Source organism: Suncus etruscus, chromosome 6, assembly GCF_024139225.1.
Source record: "Suncus etruscus isolate mSunEtr1 chromosome 6, mSunEtr1.pri.cur, whole genome shotgun sequence".
Taxonomy (NCBI): domain Eukaryota; kingdom Metazoa; phylum Chordata; class Mammalia; order Eulipotyphla; family Soricidae; genus Suncus; species Suncus etruscus.
This window is the reverse complement of record NC_064853.1, coordinates 124969484-124992559: the sequence shown is the minus strand read 5'-3', so window position 1 is coordinate 124992559 and position 23076 is coordinate 124969484.

The following is a 23076-nucleotide window of genomic DNA, read 5'->3' as shown; positions in this document are numbered from 1 at the left end:
CATTGAGCTGGGAGTAAACCTTGAGCACTACCTAGTATGTTCCCCCTTTACAAAAGGTAAGGAACAAGGCTATACATAACAGTGGTCTCCTTTCTGGTTAGGCAATGAAATTCCACACCTGAAATTAGTGGAGAAAATTAAACCTTTGAAGTAGCTTGTTAGAAAGTGCACAATGTACATACAGCCAGATAAGAAGTTTGAGGCGATGTAGTTTAGAGCAAATTCCAATAGAGTGAGTCTCTCTCTCCTTGCACTGAGCTCTTTTCTTTTGCACACACCAAAGCTCTACTTGAATATCAGCAAAATTTGCCCTTTGAGTCCATCTATCCTAAAGCAGATGAGCCAGAGTCAGTGTTTCCATCAAGGTGATGAAATCCTGAGTGCAATGATCCCATTTAATTTGCTCCTTTGCCTGGGTTTCATTGGTACTTACTCTAAATAATTGAGATGGGTCCTGGCCCACATTTCTAATGGAATAGGCCTTTCCATCTGTAGGTTTTGCCTTTTCACTCAACTTTAAGAAAGTTTAAGCATTTACTGGGATAAGTCCTTAGAGAGCATTTCTCCTTGGGGTTCTTTATATTATAACTACATATAAGTCTTTTCTGTCTTGCTTCACCAAGAAAAAATGAAGGATATTGGCATTTTTAAAGGCTGTCTGCCTGCATTTTATTATATAAGTTAGTTTTCTTGCCAGAGTCAAAGGTCATCTCTCCTGGTGCATAACAATACTTTTCTACCTAATATTAAAAGCTGGCTTCATTTTACTATGAATATAAAGCTTCACTTTAGCATTAATATCATTCAAAAGACAGCTGCCCACTTAATAGGTTTTCTTAAGCAAAACGAGAAAATATAAATTTATCAAGCAATTTTAAGTATGGTTACAGTTTTGATTAAACCAAAAAAATCCTCAGCCAATCAGCCTTCTGAAAGATCCATGAGTCTGACAGCAGATTGAATAGCCAATGGGTTTATTTCTACACAACATATTTATAGAGCCCTTTATAATGTGAGAAAAAAGAAGAAATATGATTTATTTTTGTTTTCTTTTGTTTGGAGCCACACCTCTTGATGCTTTAATGTTACCCCTAGTTCTACGTTCAGGAATTAGTCCTGGTGGTGCTTGGGAATCATATAGGATGCATAAAACTAAAGCAGCGTCAGCCATATGCAAGGCAAGTGCCATAGCCACTACACTATTTCTCCAGCTACAAGGAATGTAAAGTTTTAATTAAAGTACAATGGACATAGAACATAATGTTACCTTCAGGTATACAAAATTATGATCAAATATGTATACCAAAATGAGCAACATAATTAGTCTAGTTCAGATCTGAACTAATCCAATGAAGAAGGTGCTTACCTTGCACATAGTTGACCCATATTTGACCCAGCACTGAATGGGGATCACCAAGAACCCCAGGAGTGATTACTGAAGCACAGAGCCAGGAGTAAGCCTTGAGAACAGCTAGGTGTGTCTAAATTCTACCTCACCTTACAATAAGCTCTGTTTCTGTATATGACTTCCACTTTTCCTTCCCTTACCCTTATCCTTGTTATGCTGATGGTTTTTATGACTTGATGGGGATAAAAGGAGGGCTAGTGGCTGCCATACCTGACTGCAGTACTAATAATAGCTCTGGTTGTGTGTGAGCCTACACACTTGCTTGGGGTGCTTACTAGGGGCTTTGTTCCTTTTACTTCAATGCTGGCACAACAGCTGGCTGGGCTTCTCTATTCCTTGTGTTGCCTGTACACATTATTTTTGTTTGTTTGTTTTTTTGGGTCACACCTGGCAGCACTCAAGGGTTACTACTGTCTCTATGTTCAGAAATTGCCCCTGGCAGGCACAGGGGACCATATGGGATGCCGGAATTTAAACCACTGTCCTTCTGCATGAAAGGCAAATGCCTTACCTCCAAGCTATCTCTCTGGCCCAACCTGTACACATTCTTATTGTTGTGCCTTCCAGGCTTCTGAAAGATGCTCGCTAGTGCTCCTGCATATGCTTACTTGTTGTTGCATGCCTGGATACAGTGCTCATATACCTTTAGTTGCATGCTTGCCAAAAAAAAAAAAAAAAAAAAAAACCCTGTATTCTTTTTTTGAGGCTACAACTGGAGATGCTCAGGGATTACTCCTGGCTACAAGTCAGGATTACTCTCCTGACTTGGGGGACAATAAGAAATGCAGGGGAATGGAACCAAGGTCCATTCAAGGTTAGCCGCGTGCAAAGCAAATGCCCTACTGCTTGTGCCTCTGCTCTGGCCTCATGAACCCCATATCTAATTGCAGTGTTCGCAACTCAGCTTACTGAAATGTGCTGGAGGTTACACATTCTGACATTTTGGTGATGCTGGATTTCCCAAATAGCAAAGATGCCACAATTGTGCATGGCACATGTGGGCTATACCAAGGATCTAACTTGTGGACTCATGCTTACATGGTCATCCATCATACATTTTAAAACATTTATGATCTTAAAATGAGACCTCTGAAAATATTGTTCCTAAAACTAGAACTCATAAAACATTTATTTTCTTAAAATGAGACTTCTTAAAACATTAATTTCTTGTAATGAGACCTTGTAAGATCTCTGTTGTCTTCACAGCTTTTATATGGCAATAGATAGTTTCATAACAGAAGTTCTCTCTCTGTCTCTCTCTCTCTCTCTCTCACACACACACACACACACACACACACATGCTACTTTCCTTCTTAAAAGTCTTACCTAATGTACTATCTTGCTAACCCCAGATTTCATCTTTTAAATCATTGAATAATGTTCCATTGTGTGTATAGCAGTTAATATGTCTATATTTTTTACTGATTGTAAACTTTTTAATAAAGTATCACTTGTGGGCTGGAGAGATAGCACAGTGGTAAGGTGTTTGCCTTGCACACAGAGACCCAGACAGATAGTAGTGCGAATCCAGCATTCAATATGGTCTACCAAGGCAGTAAGGAGAGATTTCTGAGCATAGAGCCAGGGTAACCCCTGAGCACCACCGGTTGTAAATAACAACAGCAACAACAATAATAATAATATCACTTGTTTGTGCTTTTGTACTTAGTTCCAAAATTCATCATAAGAATTTATTTCTTATGCTTTCTTCCAAGGTATTATGATTTCTATGCTATATTGCACTTTTTTAATCGTTCTTGTGTTAAGAAAATAAGTGATTTGGCAGGTTGGAGTGATAATACAGTGGGTGGAGCCTTGCATATGACTGACCTGGGTTATATCTCTGTACCTAATATGTTCCCTCAAATATGCCAGGAATAATTCCTCAGTAGAAAGCTAGGAGTAGAAAGCTAAAAACTGAGTATGTAGCCTAGAAAAAAAAAACAAACAAAAAGAAAAATTTCTTCTTTCATTGTATTTTCTTGGTTCCTTTCTGCAATTAAATTGAGAATATATGTTTAGTCTTATTTCTGGGATCTCTGTTCTGTTTCATTTACCTTTGTCTCTTGTTTTTATGCCAAACTCATATTGTTTTGATTGTAATATCTTTATAGTATAGTTTGAAATCAAAATGAAACTTTCTTCTAGCTTTTACTCCTTTGTCTCAGGTTACCTTGCCTCTTCATAATTTTTGTGATCCCACACAAATTATAGAATTATTTAATTTCTGTGAAAATGTTAGTGGAATGTTAGTAGAGACTGTTTTATTGTATAGTATATACTTCCTGTCAATGTTATTCTAATCTATAAATTTAGATTATATTTACCGTATTTTCCAGCATATAAGAGGACTGGGCGCATAAGACGACCCCCCCTAATTTTGCAGTTAAAACATAGGTTTAGGCCTATATTCGCTGTATCAAACAGAACGTTCCTGTGCTGCAACTGTATGTACCACAGTGAGCTAATCACAACAAGCAAAAGTTCAAAGGTTATACTGTAATAGACTTCCTCTCTGACTCTGGCCAATCTGAGCAGGCTTTTGACAGTGTAGATTCGAGTCCAGAACATTGTCTAATTTGCATGCATAAAAGCCTGCTTGGATTGGCTGAGTTAGAGAGGCGGTCCGAGCAGCCTTGAATGATTGTGCAGGATGGTGTTGAAAAATTTGTTTTGTGACAACATTCAGACAATTTTTGTTTAGCGGCATATTAAAACATTTTTCGGGATACACTCGGCATATAAGATGACCCCCGATTTTTGGTTGAATTTTTTTGTTTCAAAAGTCATCTTATATGCTAGAAAATATGGTACATTTGTTTTTCTTTATTTTATTAATTTCTTATCATTTTAGTGTAAATATTTCACTGCCCTTTCTTAGACATTTTTTCTCGTTTTGGTATGACTTCTAACATAATCATGAATATGACTGTTAATCTCTCTTCCTGATATAATTATTAATAACTGTATTTGATATGAAATGGATATTTTGTATTCTATGGCTTTATTAGATTTGTTTCTTAATAAGTATTTGGTGCTCTTTAGTTTGTTCTATATATCACCTACAATAGTAAAGAAACATATAAATTAAAAGAAAAATTAAATGTGTGAAAGCATCACACTTTTATTTTGAGCTTTTCTCAAAAACAATAATCATTTTAAAAGTACTATTTTGGAACAAGAGACACACACAGACCAATAGAATTGAGGACCCAGAAATAAAATAAATATGTGACACATACATATGTAGAGCTACTTCTCTGAAATCTTAGGGTATTCCAAACTAACAGTAAAGAAGTACAATTTTATTTATAAATAAAGTCATGACTGTCAGTGAAGGGAAATTAATTTGGGATTTTTGAAGGTTGCCATCTTGAGCCAAAGCATACCACACATATAACCTAACCAATATTCAAAAGACCAGGTCAAAACTGAGAAATATTTTTGTGAAAAAATAATATCCTTGTCTGAATGCTGGGAGGCGTGAAACTCAGCAAAGGCAAAGTTGAATCGATCTCTATGTTCATGTTCAAGTAGCAGGCTTCACTGATGACTCTAGAAACAGCATCTTTTTGTGAATTATTTGAGTCGAATTCTTGTCATTTGAAACAGTTTGAACATAGAAGAAGGGCAGAGATGAACTATCGGAGGAGGAATAACATAAATTTTAGATTCTGCCGTTTGTCATGATCCCCTGTACAAACAAAGTTATAATATATGTTGGTCACAGGGGCATCTCCCATCCTGAACGTATGTCATGTGGAACCAACTTAGACCCCGGGGAATTAAGCACTGACCATCCAGCCCTGACTCCTGGATCCCGGACATAGAAATTGTCATTTCTATGTTCTCCACAACAGCTCCAGGAACCAAATCCCCTCCAGAGCATCCATAATGCTGCTCTGATACCAACATGCACCAGTTCTAAATTGATAACCTGACAACAGAGAAATGAGAACAACTTGATCCAAGAGCAAGTTGTACTTCCTCACCAACTATAAGACAATATCAGAAGACACGTATCTCTGTGCAAAAGCCAAGATCGCCATATACAGATGACTGGTAGTTACAACCAGGACTGGACAGTATGCATCCCGGGAACAACAATAACAACAACAAAAACAAAAAGCACTAGCCTAGCTTTTGGTCTACAATCTGTTCAACAAACAAGATCTCCAATTCCAGAGGTCTGACTGGACAATCACAACTGAACGGGTCTTCCGGAAGCATAACAAAAGACTCTATCCCAGGCTCCATCATAGGAGCAATGTAATGACCAAGACCACCAACTACAGAAGATGGATTAAATTGACACTAAAGAAGCAGAACTACTAGAATCACAAAGAAAGACTTAATCATAAGCTCCATTCCTTGAGCTATACAGAAACACCAAGATCTCTAGATACAGCAGTCCAAGTTTAGCATCCATGATGAAGCAGAAGTCTTCTATACACCAATAAAGCACCGATGGAAGAATAAATAATCATGCAAGGAGTCTATAGTTAATCCCATGACAGTACACTTCAGGGGTGGAGAAACCCTGGATCTTCTAAGCCAAGGGAATTCCCTCTATAATATCCCCAATAGTTACTGTGCCTATGCAGGGAGAAAAAGAAAAAAAAAGCACAAAATAATCATTTTTCCATGTATACATTTGATTGATTGATATTTATTGACATCTTTATTTTGGTGTAGATATTGAAGTTGATGTCTCCAATTTTATTTTATTTTATATTATTTTATCTTTTTCTTTCTTGTACTCTGGCATGGTTTGATTTCAGAACCAAGACTATTGTGTGGTGCTTGTCTTTATTGCTGTATTGCTCATTGTATATTTAATTTGATATTTCTTACTGTACTGATGTGGTGGTTAAATTACCTTTTTATGTCCTCGCTCAAACTGAGGTTGAAAGCCTCTAGAACAGGGGTCTCAAACTCGTGGACCACAGGGCATTTGCAGCCTTCCTACAACATTTTGTGGCCCGCAGCTGGACTTCAAATATCACAGTATTCGTGATTATTCACTTACAGAATAATCGCAATAAAAATCGCATTAGTAAGAAAAAAATCGCATTAAACATTCGCATATGCCAAGCAGTTCTGTTTGGAGTATGCAAATGTTTAATGCAATATTTTGCGATTTTTCTTACTAATGCGATTTTTTATTGTGAATATTTGGTAAGCGAATAATCGTGAATACTTTGTGCCTAGCGTAGACATCATTTCTGCTGCTCCTGCCCGCTGTCCCTTGCATTATCGGAGCCCTAAGGGAGAGAAAGGAGAGAAGTTTATTACAGAATTAGATTTTGTCATACCTTCATCATGACTTATCAAAGCCTGCAGTAAAGAAAAAAATTGATGATAAGCACAATTTCGAAAAGTGGGAGAGGCGGTTGAGCATAGGGACATCCCCACATGCCTTATTTGCTCAGACAAAGTGCAGTGCACAAGGAATACAACTTGAAATGCCATTATTCAACTATACATGCTGAGGAATGTTAAAAATATCAAGGAAATGAGAGAGCCAAGCGGGTTGTCAATCTTAAAGCATGTCTAATGAGGCAACAAGATTTCTTCAAGAAAACAACCAAAAAGAATGTTGCATCAGTTGAAGCTAGTTACATGGTTAGTGAGATGATTGCTAAGGCAGGGAAACCACACACAGGAGAGTTTGTTAAAAAAAAAATGCATGTTACAGGCTGCAAGTATTATCTGTCTGGAAAAGAAAGGTCAGTTTAGCAAAATCAGCCTTTCTGCCAACACTGGGCAGAGCGCATTTCTGACATGTCAAGTGACATTTATCATCAACTGTGTGAGAAAGCCAAATGTTTTGATGCATACTCAGTTGCTCTTGATGAGGGCACAGATATAACAGACACTGCACAGCTCACAATTTATGTCCGTGGTGTTGATTGCAATTTTGAATTGACAGAGGAGCTGCTCACAATAATTCTAATGCATGACCAGACCACTGCTAATGAGGTATTTCGGCATCTGTGTGATGCCATTGAGAATGCAGGTTTGCAATGGAAGAGGGCTGTTGGAATAATAACCAATGGAGTGCCATAGATGACAGGAAGGAAAAATGGACTGGTGGCACTTGTTCAAAAAAAAAAAAAACTTGAAGAGGAGGGTGTAGAGAAGGCCACTGCTCTTCACTGCATTATCCATCAGCAGGCCCTTTGCAGTAAATGCCTGCCGTGTGATAATGTCTTTTGTTGTGAAATGCATCAACCAAATCAGATCCAGGGGCTTAAAGCACAGGAGGTTCTGTGCTTTTTTTAGAGGAAATGAGTCAGAATATGGAGATGTGCTCTAGTTCACTGAGGTATGTTGGCTCAGAAGGGGAAATGTCCTGAAAAGATTTTTTGAGTTGAGAGAAGAAGTGAAAGCCTTCATGAGAAGGATGGGATTGCTGTTTCTGAGTTGAGTGATCACAAATGGCTCACAGACTTAGCTTTTCTTGTTGACATCACACATAAGCTGAATGTACTAAACAAGATGTTCCAAGGCCCGGGACAGCTTATCAGTGCTGCCTATGACAACATGAGAGCATTCTCCACAAAACTTGTGTTATGGAAATCCCAGCTCTCTCAGACAAACCTTTGCCATTTCCCAGCATGCTTGGAACTTGTGAATACAGGCATACCATTCAGTGGTGAGAAATATGTTGATGCTATTTTTAAGCTAGAGAAGAAAGTTGATTTGCAGACTTCAAAAAGCACAGAGCCACTTTCCAAATTTTTGTGGACCCCTTTTCCTTTGATGTGCAAGATGCCCCTCCTATGCTTCAAATGAAGCTCATTGACCTGCAATGCAACTCTGGTCTCAAAGCCAAGTTCAGGGAGATTAGTGAAAAAGCAGACATGCATGGGCAACTTTTGAGAGAAATGCCCCCCACCTCCAGCTTCACTGAGCCTTCTTGAATGTTCAAGCGCACATGTACCTTTTTGGAAGCACATATTTGTGTGAAATGTTATTCTCCACATTGAACTTCAATAAGTCAAAGTACAGGTCTAGACTTAATGATGATCATCTTCAAGCCATATTGAGGGTCTTAAGTGCTTCCTCTCTAAAGCCAAATGTGGTTCAGATTTGTGAGAAGAAGCACTGTCAAGTCTCAAAAAATAGGTAAAAGATGCCATGTTCAGAAAAACTGTTCATGATCTTCACTCAATGTTCTATTCATGTTCAGAAGAAATAATTAAAACTGTTAAAAATGACATTTGAGGGCTTTTTTTGTGTGTGAAATTCCTTATGCGGCCCTGCCTCACCCCAACTTTGCCTGCTGCAGCCCTCAGGTAAATTGAGTTTGAGATCCCTGCTCTAGAAGGACCTGCCATTTTCAGCTTATTTTATTTATTTATTTTTATTTTATTTTTTTCTTATTTGTTTTACTACATTCTATTGCTTTTCTTTCCTTCAAACAAAACCACATACTCAAATTATCGAGCTCCACCTCTCAAATAGAGGGGGAAACAAGGGAGGGTACCAGGACCAAACAGATATATGATCATTAATAGTTAGCTAGACAGAGAGGGGACCACCTACTCTAGCGGCCCAGGGGTGTGATGGTGCGGGATATGGTTGCAGGAAGGGAACGGGGATGGGGGGAGGACAAATTTGGTGATGGGTATTCCCCTGATTCAATGTTAATATGTACCTAAAATACTACTGTGAAAGATATGTAAGCCAATATGATCAAAATAAAAATTAAAAAAAGAAATAAAATATGTTAATTATGAAAAAATAATATATGTTGGCTTACGGTGATGTCAAATTTATTTTCCATTTCTGTGTATATGCTTTTTTTCTGTTTTCTGATAGATTTCCAAAGACTATATGGTGCTCTCTTAGCTTATCATTCTTTAGAGCATTGTTTCCAAACCAATTCTTCAGGTAGAAAAAATAACTTGGTGCTCTATCCATCCACATATTGAATTTTCCATTGCTTTTTCTATTATGAACGAGGTATAATGACAAATACTTAGATGGAACTAACCATGGAATATCTTTTCAAACCAACCAACCATCAAAAACCCAAATTTACTTCTATCTGTGATTGATAAGAACATCAGCCTCTTAATTTCTCAGGTGATTTCCCTCTTGCCCTCAAGAATCTGTAATTAAATTAAGGAGACAGATATGAGAATAAGCTGAGTTCAAAGAATCAGCAGAAGATTTTGGTGCTGCTATTTCTTATTTTGTCTTTCTGTCTTCATTTTCTTTTATTTTTCCCTTCTATCTTTTTATGATCTTCAACTCTTGTAAAGTTTCAATCTAAGGGAAAATATCCATATATCACTTCAGTATCACAAACATACTATACAGATTTTGAATATCAAAGCTCTCATTTTCTTCAATTTTGTTATGACCCCTATACATTCTAGTATAAGCTCCTTAGATACAAAAATGTTCTTGTCCTTTAAACTGATGCTGTGGTTCTGAACTGAAAATTCAAAATTATGTTCCAGAATCTTCTATATAGTTTGCTGTGTATAGTGGAAGTTAAAGTTAGTGCACATTTCTTCCCCTTACCCAACTCTCGCATTTTTTTCTTTAAATACTAAACACCATCATAGGAGAGATCGTACATGAATTTAATCTGGGTTCAAACCCCAACACCACATAGAATTAATTCCTGGAACAACTTCTGGCATGATCTCTGAGCATAGAGTCATGAGTAATACCTGACTGAACACAGTCAAGTCTAGCTGAAACCATCCTCCCAATAAAAATAAATTAAAAGTGCATTTATAGACCTAAAGGATATACAGTAATCTCAAAGTTCCCAGAATCATACACATTTCTTTAGCTGCTCCCATTTCTCTCTCACTGCTGTTTAGAGATTCACTCATTTCTCCTTTATTTCCAACCTGAGAACATTGATCCCTCTCAAGGTTCTTTGCTGATCCATCAGCCTCATGTCTGGCTATGGTTATGCATTCCCATTAAGCAGTAATCATACAATCATAGTTTCTAACTATATTTTACTTTCAAATAAAATTAATATTATCCCCTATGTAAGCATATATATATGATTACATGCAGTATACACAGAAAACATTACCCTACATGCACATGGCACACAGATATACTTCTCAGAAGACATCAGAGACAGTGATAGAGGGGAAATTCTTCAGAACTAAAAACAAGGTGACCTACTCCTTGATCTGAGACTGAATCAGCATTTTTTAGAAGCAAGAATGACCAAAAAGTGGCAGCGGGTATAAGAGACAACCTGGTCTAATTGATCTTCGCTCCTCTGAGAGGATGTTTTACACTTAATTAAGAGCACTGCCACCTGTGTGGTGTATTGGCTTTACGCAGATCATTTTTAGCAAGTCCATGCAAGTCCAGGCCAGACTCATCAGCTTCTACTGAGTTGTTGGGGTAGGGAGGGGGGACAGCAACCTGGGCATATTAAGCATGAAAACTGTTTTTTAAATTGTCATAATGCTGGACTGAGCTATTGCTGATGAAAAGACCTCCCCTAAGCATGTGGAATGCCTGAGAGGAAATCAAACCTGAGCAAAGCCATGTCTCATGGAGAGATTAATAAGAGAGATTGAAAAAGAGAAATTGTTTAGATGTTGCTCTGACAGAGTCCTTATCAGTCTTTTAGTTTATGTTCCTCAGGCATAATCTTCTAGGGTGTTTATTTAAAAAAAACCTTTAACTTTTGTATTTACTTTGGGATGGAATTGGACGAACCTGCTCTAGTAAACTATTCGTGTTTTGTGAAAGAACAGGTATGTTTGAACCTTGCTCCACAAACATGTTCTTTCCTACTGGTAATGTTTATTATAACAGGCAAAACTTGACAGATATTTAAAACCTTAAAGAGGAACAATTTCTAAGAAAATGCTAAAGGTGCTTTTAGTTTAGTGAAGTCCCATATAAATATATATTGTTGTTATTATTTAACTTTAGAAAAAATTAAGGGTTCTATTAACATTATGGGGAGATGATAGATTCTCTCAACTATTCATTATAATCTATTATCTTATGAAGTTACAGAGTATCAAGTATTTAAATCAAACTTGTATTTGACTTATGTCATTTAACCAACCCAGATTTTTCTCTGCCTCTGATTTTGAGACTTTTACTCATTGCTTTGATTTTGTGGTATAGTGCCATTCATTAGCAATAATTAATTATACAATAGTTCTAAGATAGGCATGTAATGTAATATCTATAGATACTAAAATATTTGAGGAGGCAGAGAGATAGCTCAAGTGGAAGCACATGCCTAGCTTATGTGATCCCCTTGCTTTGATCCCCACCACTGAATGTCACCCCCATCACAGTATCACAGGATGTGGTCTCATCACCCATAAGCACTTCTGGCCAAAGCATCAAATCAAATATATAATTTCTTTTATAATCAACCTAATGAGAAATATAATGTTTATGGAACTATGTCAAATATGCATTTATTCATATACTTAGCCTCTAGAAGAAGTCAGATAAAAATTGGGTTACTCTGAGCAATTGCTGAGCTTGATTATTTGCCTTCTTCCTTAAAACCACAGTATATATTGGTTTCATTGGCACTGCTATTTGCAAGAAATTAAATGACAAACTTTTGAAAATGATAAGGTATAGTCAGAAGAATGAACATTAAAAAAACTATCAATCTCCACAGTTAGAAAACATTCTGAAATGAAACAAGGACTAAATTTTCATACCTTAGAAGACAGAAAACTACTGTGCATTCCAAATACTGAGGTTGTCACTAGGAGTAGGGGAAAAACATTTGTGCCAACTGCATGCATATTAAACAGCGACATGCCATGTGGCCACATAAAAGAAGTGGTTGAAATGTAAAAGTAACTTTGTAAAAGGCTTCTCCTGCATGTCTGTACTTCCTTTTAATCTCTTTGGCATTTTACATTTGGCACTCTTCTTTGGAATTTAAAAAAAGAATGTTTTCCTCGGAATAAGAATGAATCACCAACTTATTTCCATGTTTACTGAGAGTAGCTGAAAAGTTCATGGTGTTTTTTTATGAAGGCAATAGCTTCAAAGAATTCTTTATTTCCTCAGAAAAAAATGATTGTGTGAGAAGATTGTTTTGGAATTTTCTTAGTTAAGTGTATAGTGAAAAAAGTTAATTAATAGCTCCATTCATTCCATGTAGACATCTTCATCTGTTTTATGATGCTTCGATTTTACGTAGAGTTAGGAAAAATTAAGCAAATGGTATTTTAAATCAGAAGAAAAATAGAAAAAAAACTGATTTTTAAAATCTCTAAATTCTTTAGAGTTGAGCCATATTTCTCAACTTAAAAATGTATGATCTTTTTTTGTTTGTTTTATTTTGGGAGGCACACCCTGCATCACTTATGTATCACTCCTGGCTCTGAGCTAAGAAATCACCTCTGGCAGGTTCATTGGACAATATGGCATGTCTTGGACTGAACCTGGGTTGCCTGATTGCAAGGCAAACACTTTCCTCGTGTTCTTTTGCTCTGACCCATATTTTGCAAATTATCTTGAAAGGTTTTCCCTGGCAATTTTGGTCATTATGTCATAAATCATGCTAATGTGAGAATTTTCAAATCTTAAACTAAGATTCTTGATTTTGTATATTAGATATATATATACATTTATAAAGAGAAATAGAATAAACATAGTTTATTTTATTCTTTCATTCAAATTCAACTATTCAGCTGCTTTTAATTGAGATCCTTCCAGGTACATAGCTTTGCTTGTGCCCAATTCCCGGGAATGTAATTGGGATCAAATAACACAAAAGTCTCTATCAAATACTTTAATAATCATATTCAATTGTTTCAGGCAAAGAGGTTATCATTCCCAGGAATGTTGTTTTCTCATCTTCAGCCTTGAAGAACCTTATAAAGCATCTTGGAGATTCTAAAATTTGAGTAACAGACAAAATAACTTAACTTCATTCATTCAAATAGAGTTTAAAAAGCAGAATTTAGTTGTGTTCATAGTTATAACGCAATGCGAAATAAGAACAGAAGCAGAAATTCAAGACAAATTCTACTTAAGATTGATACATTTGTACCAGGCATGATATGTTTGAGCTAACATAGACTTTCTTCCCAATAGAACTTCAGTTTGGTTTGTTCAGAAACTGGAACTGATAGGATTTTGGAAATGGGATTAAATTATGAAGAAAAAAAAACAATAGAAGAGTATTGTCAGAGTTATATTGACAACAAAATTATCAGATGAAACAAGGTGAGTCCTTTAATAATAAAATGAGAATATTATAAGCAGAAGAGAAAGTTCAGATAAAATGAAGTTTATACTTAAATCATGTTGAAATATATGAAAAGTCATTAAAATTCTTTTAACATTCACCAGAAGTTTGAGATGTGTTGGATGGTGTGTATGTATACATATATGTACATATATATAACATATATATGGCATATATAAGTAATATTAACTTTACAACTCAGAATGTAATCTAAGATGTATTGTAGAAAATTTAGATTTTTGATTTGCATCGTGTTTATCTTCATGTTTAAGTCATTCAATAGCCAAAGAATACAAATTACTCTAGCTACACCTCTTCTGTTGTTTTCTACTTTTGAAGACATTGTAGATTTGTCAAAGTGGGGGAAAACAAGCAGAGTTTATTAAAAGGTTGAAGAGGAACTATTTAATTCTCACAGTACTTGGCATTCCCAGGAACGATTATGTGATTCTTATGAATGTGACATTGAAAATCTGTACTTTTTATAGTACACAGTGGGAAAAAAATGTAAGTCGTAAAATGTTGCTTTAAAAACATGTTTAAAAACAGTGTCCTGACACTTTATTGCACAATGAGCTCTTACATTAAGCATTTATGACAGCTACAAATTCACAGCATGGTTTTGATGCAGTAATAAAAAAACACCCAAAATGGGGCCAACTGACATTTTACAGCCAGAACAAAGGGTTGAAAGTTTAAAGCTTATCTATTGCTACTACATGTTACATAGAGTGACATTATCTGTAAGAAGATTACAGGTTACCCACCCCAATGATGATAGTTCTACTAGTATTATTAGTAAATTTGGCATTTCAACCACCTTTTAAATTCAGAGAACACAGATTTTATATGGCCAGATAAATTTAAGGTAATGAGAAGAGACTACAATGTTTATTTTTTGACCACAGAGTGCATCTACAGTTCATCCAAAAATCATGCTTGCCCAAAGAAATGAACCAATTTCATTTATTTATCTTCTCTGGAGTTTCAGCCAGTTTTCTCTGTATTCATTAAAAATACTGAGCCCAAAATTTTCTCAGGTATTCTGTACATTTATCCTTGGGTTTTGGCAGACTAGACAGAAGGCTTTGGATGCTCTTGCTTACCAACACAATCATATTCCTATAGTGGCATTCAATCTTTCTCTTCATTCATATTCTCCATAGCCACAACTCTAAGTGAGGTTCTTTATCAATATTAGATTAGTCACGCAGTGGTCCTCAAACTATGGCCCGCGGGCCATATATTGTATTTGTATCTGTTTTGTTTCTTCATTGCAAAATAAGATATGTGCAGTGTGCATAAGAATTCGTTCATAAGTTTTGTTTTTACTATAGTCAGATCCTCCAATGGTCTGAGGGACAGTGAACTGGCCCCCTGTTTAAAAAGTTTGAGGACCCCTGGTAGTGTGTTCGTTAAGGAATATTTTGTCTAGAGATCATTCAAAACACATAAAAATCCCTAAGTTGCTGTTTTGAAACCTTAATAAAGTACATGAAAGCAAATTTTCTATGTAAATCTTGAAGTTCTTGAATAGTTTTACTGGATCTGTTGAAGTCTTAACACAAGGGTGGCGAACACGCGGCTCTCGAGCCGCATGTGGCTCCTGACCAAAATGAATGTGGCTTATTGCCTCTTATCATTCTTTTGTATACTGTAGCTCTTTGCCAAGTTTGGATTTTGTTCTGCTGCTTCTGAGGAGGGACCTCTGAGGAGAGATCTCCGAGCGTGTAGCTCCGTCTCCCATCCCTAAAAAACAACTGCACGGGCCAGCGAGCAGGGGACCCGTGTGTCACATGTTGGGTCACATCTTGCCATTAGTTCTTAGTGGGGGGGATGCAGCACACACTCACCATCACTGCAGGATTTTGACCCTCACTCAAAATGGTAAAATGCAATATGTGTTGAATAGATTATTGTTAAAATTAGATGCTTTTGTGTGAGTGTTTGTCTGTTTTGGCAGGTCACTGTGTGGTGTGGCTCTCTGACTCTCACAGTTTAAAATTTTGGCTCTTTGTGTCGAACTTGTTCGCCACCCCTGTCTTAAGAGATAGGCAGTTTTTCTTTGCTTGGCAGACACTTGGGGGCCTCCCCAGGCATCCCCTGACGGCTTGCCTCGGCTGAGGTGAGTGTTTGGGGGCCGGAGTTGCAGATCAGGCTGACTGCTGGACCCCTAGGCCCGGCAGACATTTTGGGACCTCCCCCAGCCTGCATCAACCTGGGAACTTTGACCTGATTCAGCATTAATCTCTTCAAGGCGTGTCTCGCTGGGGCTGTGAGTTTTCTGTTGGAGTTGTGGATTGTGCTGGTTTCTTTGCTTGGCAGACACTTGGGGGCCTCCCCAGGCATCCCCTGACGGCTTGCCTCGGCTGAGGTGAGTGTTTGGGGGCCGGAGTTGCAGATCAGGCTGACTGCTGGACCCCTAGGCCCGGCAGACATTTTGGGACCTCCCCCAGCCTGCATCAACCTGGGAACTTTGACCTGATTCAGCATTAATCTCTTCAAGGCGTGTCTCGCTGGGGCTGTGAGTTTTCTGTTGGAGTTGTGGATTGTGCTGGTTTCTTTGCTTGGCAGACACTTGGGGGCCTCCCCAGGCATCCCCTGACGGCTTGCCTCGGCTGAGGTGAGTGTTTGGGGGCCGGAGTTGCAGATCAGGCTGACTGCTGGACCCCTAGGCCCGGCAGACATTTTGGGACCTCCCCCAGCCTGCATCAACCTGGGAACTTTGACCTGATTCAGCATTAATCTCTTCAAGGCGTGTCTCGCTGGGGCTGTGAGTTTTCTGTTGGAGTTGTGGATTGTGCTGGTTTCTTTGCTTGGCAGACACTTGGGGGCCTCCCCAGGCATCCCCTGACGGCTTGCCTCGGCTGAGGTGAGTGTTTGGGGGCCGGAGTTGCAGATCAGGCTGACTGCTGGACCCCTAGGCCCGGCAGACATTTTGGGACCTCCCCCAGCCTGCATCAACCTGGGAACTTTGACCTGATTCAGCATTAATCTCTTCAAGGCGTGTCTCGCTGGGGCTGTGAGTTTTCTGTTGGAGTTGTGGATTGTGCTGGTTTCTTTGCTTGGCAGACACTTGGGGGCCTCCCCAGGCATCCCCTGACGGCTTGCCTCGGCTGAGGTGAGTGTTTGGGGGCCGGAGTTGCAGATCAGGCTGACTGCTGGACCCCTAGGCCCGGCAGACATTTTGGGACCTCCCCCAGCCTGCATCAACCTGGGAACTTTGACCTGATTCAGCATTAATCTCTTCAAGGCGTGTCTCGCTGGGGCTGTGAGTTTTCTGTTGGAGTTGTGGATTGTGCTGGTTTCTTTGCTTGGCAGACACTTGGGGGCCTCCCCAGGCATCCCCTGACGGCTTGCCTCGGCTGAGGTGAGTGTTTGGGGGCCGGAGTTGCAGATCAGGCTGACTGCTGGACCCCTAGGCCCGGCAGACATTTTGGGACCTCCCCCAGCCTGCATCAACCTGGGAACTTTGACCTGATTCAGCATTAATCTCTTCAAGGCGTGTCTCGCTGGGGCTGTGAGTTTTCTGTTGGAGTTGTGGATTGTGCTGGTTTCTTTGCTTGGCAGACACTTGGGGGCCTCCCCAGGCATCCCCTGACGGCTTGCCTCGGCTGAGGTGAGTGTTTGGGGGCCGGAGTTGCAGATCAGGCTGACTGCTGGACCCCTAGGCCCGGCAGACATTTTGGGACCTCCCCCAGCCTGCATCAACCTGGGAACTTTGACCTGATTCAGCATTAATCTCTTCAAGGCGTGTCTCGCTGGGGCTGTGAGTTTTCTGTTGGAGTTGTGGATTGTGCTGGTTTCTTTGCTTGGCAGACACTTGGGGGCCTCCCCAGGCATCCCCTGACGGCTTGCCTCGGCTGAGGTGAGTGTTTGGGGGCCGGAGCGCGGCCGCTCCGCTGCGCTTCGCGGCCGCGCACTCCACCTCGCCAATGAGTACCACCACAACACGTAGAAAAACCCACAGCGTAAGCGAGACAATGGGGAGACTACGCAGACCAACTTCAACCATAGAGAATGAAGATGGAAACTCTGATGACCCAACAACGACCAACTACCTAAGCAGTCTTTCAGAAATGGAGTTTAGAGACGAAATATGGAGGTTGCTATCAGATATCAAAGAAAGTATAAATCAGAGCACTAATAAAAATCAAGAGAATATGAAGACAGAAATCAGAAAACTCCAAACTGAAATATCAGATCAGATAACAGGTCTGAAAAACTCAATAGACGAATTGAAGAACATAATGGATGAGTTTTCCAACAGGTTAACAGCAGCTGAGGATAGAATTAGTGCTTTAGAAGATGAGATGCATAACAACTTTACACAGCAGAAGAGATTAGAAAAAAACCTCAAATCAAATGATCAGACAATGGAAAATTTACTCAAAGAATATGAGAAGATGAAAATAGAAGTCTTTGATAAGCTCAACAGAAACAACTTCAGAATCATTGGAGTTCCAGAGACCCAAGAAGAAAATCTTCAGGAAGAATCAATGGTTAAGAACATCATCACAGAGAAACTACCAGAGCTAAAGAAAACATGTGACCAAATCCTGCATGCCCGAAGAGTACCAGCTAAAAAAGACCCCAGTAGAAACACCCCAAGACACATCCTAGTCACCATGATGAAACCCACCGATAGAGATAGAATACTGCAAGCAGCAAGATCGAAAAGGGAAATTACATTCCACGGAGCATCCTTGAAATTTACAGCAGACCTGTCACCAGAAACACTCAAGGCCAGAAGGCAGTGGTGGGACGTAGTGGCAAAACTCAATGAAATAAATGCTTCGCCAAGAATATTGCACCCAGCAAAACTAAGTTTCAGGTTTGACGGATGTATACACGGCTTCACAGATAAACAACAGCTCAAAATCTTTGCAGACTCAAAACCAGCCTTAAAAGAAAAACTGAAAGATCTACTCTAAAAACAAGACAGAACAAAAAACACACCAAACTTCTACACAAAGATGGCAATAAATCCCATGACAATTATTTCTCTCAATGTCAATGGACTAAATGCACCAGTTAAGAGGCACAGAGTGGCGAAATGGATCAAAAAACTGAAGCCAACCTTCTGCTGTCTACAAGAAACACACCTGAATAGTCAGAATAAACATAGACTCAAAATCAAAGGCTGGAGGAAAATCATTCAAGCAAACAACACCCTTAAAAAAGCGGGGGTGGCCATACTAATATCAGATGACACAAACTTTATACTCAGAAAAATTGTAAGGGACAAAGATGGATATTATGTACTAATCAAGGGATTTGTACAGCAAGAAGAAATCACTCTCCTAAACATATACGCACCGAATGAGGGTCCAGCAAAGTATTTAATACAATTGTTGACAAATCTGAAGAAGGATATCAATAATAACACAATAATTGTGGGAGACCTCAACACAGGCTTGTCAACACTTGATAGGTCAACCAAATGGAAACCCAACAAAAATATACTAGACCTGCAAAAAGAAATGGATGAAAGAGGCCTAGTAGATATATATAGGGCACTCTATCCTCAGAAACCTGGATACACATTCTTTTCCAATGTACATGGATCATTCTCCAGGATAGATCATGTGCTGGCACATAAAACATACCTCCATAAAATAAAAAAGATAGACATTTTGCAGGCTGCCTTTGCTGACCACAAGGCTCTGAAGTTAGATGTGAACTGCAAAGGGACACAGAAGAAAAAATTTAACACCTGGAAGTTAAACAGCCTCATACTCAATAACCAGTGGGTCCGAGATGAAATCAAGGAGGAAATCAAAAGGTTCCTGGAAACAAATGACAATAAAGACACAAACTATCAGAATTTATGGGACACAGCAAAAGCAGTACTGAGAGGAAAATTTATAGCTTTGCAAGCACACATCAGGAAGGAAGAAGGAGCTTACCTGAGTAGCTTAATGACACAGCTAATAGAACTAGAAAGTGCTCAACAAAAGGACCCAAAAATAGGGAGACAGAAGGAAATAACAAAGCTGAGAGCAGAAATCAACGAAGTGGAAACCCAAAAAACAATCCGAAAGATCAACGAAAGCAGAAGTTGGTTCTTTGAAAAAATAAACAAGATTGATAGACCATTGGCAAAACTCACAAAGCAAAAGAAAGAGAGAAACTTGATAACGCGTATTAGAAATGAGAAGGGGGAGATCACTACAGATACTGCAGAGATTCAAAGGGTATTCAGAGAATACTTTGAGAAACTCTATGCCACTAAATATGAGAACCTGGAAGAAATGGATAAATTTCTGAACTCATATAACCTTCCACGGTTGAATAAAGAAGAGGTAGCATATCTAAACACCCCCATCACTATTGAGGAAATTAAAACTGTAATCAAAAATTTACCCAAAAACAAAAGCCCAGGCCCTGATGGATTCACGAATGAATTCTTTCAAACCTTTCAAGAGGAACTACTACCAATTCTGGCCAGGCTCTTTTATGAAATCGAAAAAACAGGAATACTTCCAAATAGCTTTTATGAAGCCAACATCACCTTAATACCAAAACCTGATAGAGATGCTGCCAAAAAAGAAAATTACAGACCAATATCCCTGATGAACACAGATGCAAAGATCCTCAACAAAATCCTGGCGAACAGGATCCAGTGCCTCATCAAGAAGATCATTCACTTTGATCAAGTAGGTTTCATCCCAGGAATGCAAGGATGGTTTAACATCCGTAAATCTATTAATATAATACACAACATAAACAACAACAAAAATAAAAATCACATGGTCATATCAATAGATGCAGAAAAAGCATTTGATAAGGTTCAACACCCATTCTTGATTAAAACTCTCAGCAAGATAGGAATAAAAGGAACCTTTCTCAATATAGTCAAAGCCATCTACCAGAAGCCAGTGGCAAATATTATCCTCAATGGAGAAAAACTAAAATCCTTTCCTCTAAATTCTGGTACAAGACAAGGCTGTCCTCTCTCACCACTCCTATTCAACATAGCACTGGAAGTACTTGCTATAGCGATTAGGCAAGAAAAAGATATCAAGGGAATTCAGATAGGAAAGGAAGAAGTCAAGCTCTCACTGTTTGCAGATGACATGATACTCTACTTAGAAAACCCTAAAGACTCTACCAAAAAGCTTCTAGAAATAATAGATTTGTATAGCAAAGTGGCAGGATACAAAATTAACACACAAAAATCAATGGCCTTTTTATACACGAATAATGATAGGGAAGAAATGGACATTAAGAGAACAATCCCATTCACATTAGTTCCACACAAACTCAAATATCTTGGAGTCAACCTGACTAAAGATGTGAAGGATCTATACAAAGAAAACTACAAAACACTGCTCCAAGAAATAAGAGAGGACACGCGGAAATGGAAACACATACCATGCTCATGGATTGGCAGGATCAACATCATTAAAATGGCAATACTTCCAAAAGCATTGTACAGATTTAACGCGATTCCTCTAAAGATACCCATGACATTTTTCAAAGAAGTGGATCAAATACTTCTGAAATTCATCTGGAACAACAAACAACCTCGAATAGCTAAAGCACTCCTTGGGAAAAGGAATATGGGAGGCATTACTTTCCCCAATTTTAAGTTGTATTACAAAGCAACAGTTATAAAAACAGCATGGTATTGGAATAAAAACAGACCCTCAGATCAGTGGAATAGGCTTGAGTACTCAGAGAAGGTTCCTCAGACATATAACCACCTTGTTTTTGATAAAGGAGCAAAAAATCCTAAATGGAGCAGGGAAAGCCTATTCAACAAGTGGTGTTGGCACAACTGGTTAACCACTTGCAAAAAAGCGAACTCAGACCCCCAGCTAACACCATATACAAAGGTAAAATCCAAATGGATTAAAGACCTTGATATCAGAACTGAAACTATAAGGTATATAGAACAACATGTAGGTGAAACACTCCAGGACATTGAGACTAAAGGCATCTTTAAGGAGGAGACAGCACTTTCCAAGCAAGTGGAAGCAGAGATAAACAGATGGGACTATATTAAGCTGAAAAGCTTCTGCATCTCAAAGGAAATAGCGCCCAGAATACAAAGGCCACCCACTGAGTGGGAGAAATTATTCACCCAATACACATCAGATAAAGGGCTAATATCCAAAATTTACAAGGTACTGACAGAACTATACAAGAAAAAAACAACTAACCCCATCAAAAAATGGGGAGAAGAAATGAACAGACACTTTGAAAAAGAAGAAAGGCAAATGGCCAAAAGGCACATGAAAAGATGTTCAACATCACTAATCGTCAGGGAAATGCAAATCAAAACTACTATGAGGTACCACCTCACGCCACTGAGATTGGCACACATCACAAGAAAGGAAAACAAGCAGTGCTGGCGGGGATGTGGAGAGAAAGGAACTCTTTTTCACTGCTGGTGGGAATGCCGTCTAGTACAACCTTTATGGAAAGCGATATGGAGATTCCTTCACAAACTGGAAATTGAGCTTCCATACGATCCAGCTATACCACTCCTAGGAATATACCCAAGAAACACAAAAATACAATACAAAAAACCCTTCCTTACTCCTATATTCATTGCAGCGCTATTTACAATAGCCAGACTCTGGAAACAACCAAGATGCCCTTCAACAGATGAGTGGCTGAAGAAACTGTGGTACATATACACAATGGAATACTATGCAGCCATCAGGAGAGATGAAGTCATGAAATTTTCCAATACATGGATGTACATGGAATCTATTATGCTGAGTGAAGTAAGTCAGAGGGAGAGAGAAAGACGCAGAATGGTTTCACTCATCTATGGGCTTTAAGAAAAATGAAGGACATTTTTAACAATATCTCAGAGACAAGAGAGATGAGGGCTGGTAGGTGCAGCTCAGGACATGCAGCTCATCACATAGAGTGATGAGTGCAGTTGCAGAGATGACTACACTGAAAACTATCATAAAATGTGAATGAATGAGGGAAGTAGAAAGCCTGTCTCGAGTACAGGTGTAGGGGGGTGGGGAGGAGGGAGATCTGGGAAATTGGTGGTGGGAATGTTACACCGGTGAAGGGGGGGTGCTCTTTACATGACTGTAATCATACAACTATAATCATGTTTGTAATCACGGTGTTTAAATAAAGATAAAAAATAAAAAAAAAAAAAGAGATAGGCAGTTAAACAAGGAGCAAGCTATCTATCTAAGCAGAAGTTTTTCAATTGATATCAACAGTCAGGTGCTTTGCAAAGTGTTAACAGAGAAGAAAAACTAGCAATATTTTACCAAGCCAATTTTTTTTGGTAAAATTTACAGAGCCCAAATTTGAACATAGGATAGTTATATTTCTCATCATCACAACAAAAGCCAAGATGAGCCATTTCTCAAGGGTTGCTAATATTTCCATGAGTACCATGCTCATCAATTTCCATGTTGGATAGATATTAGTTTAATAAATTAATTGGGTT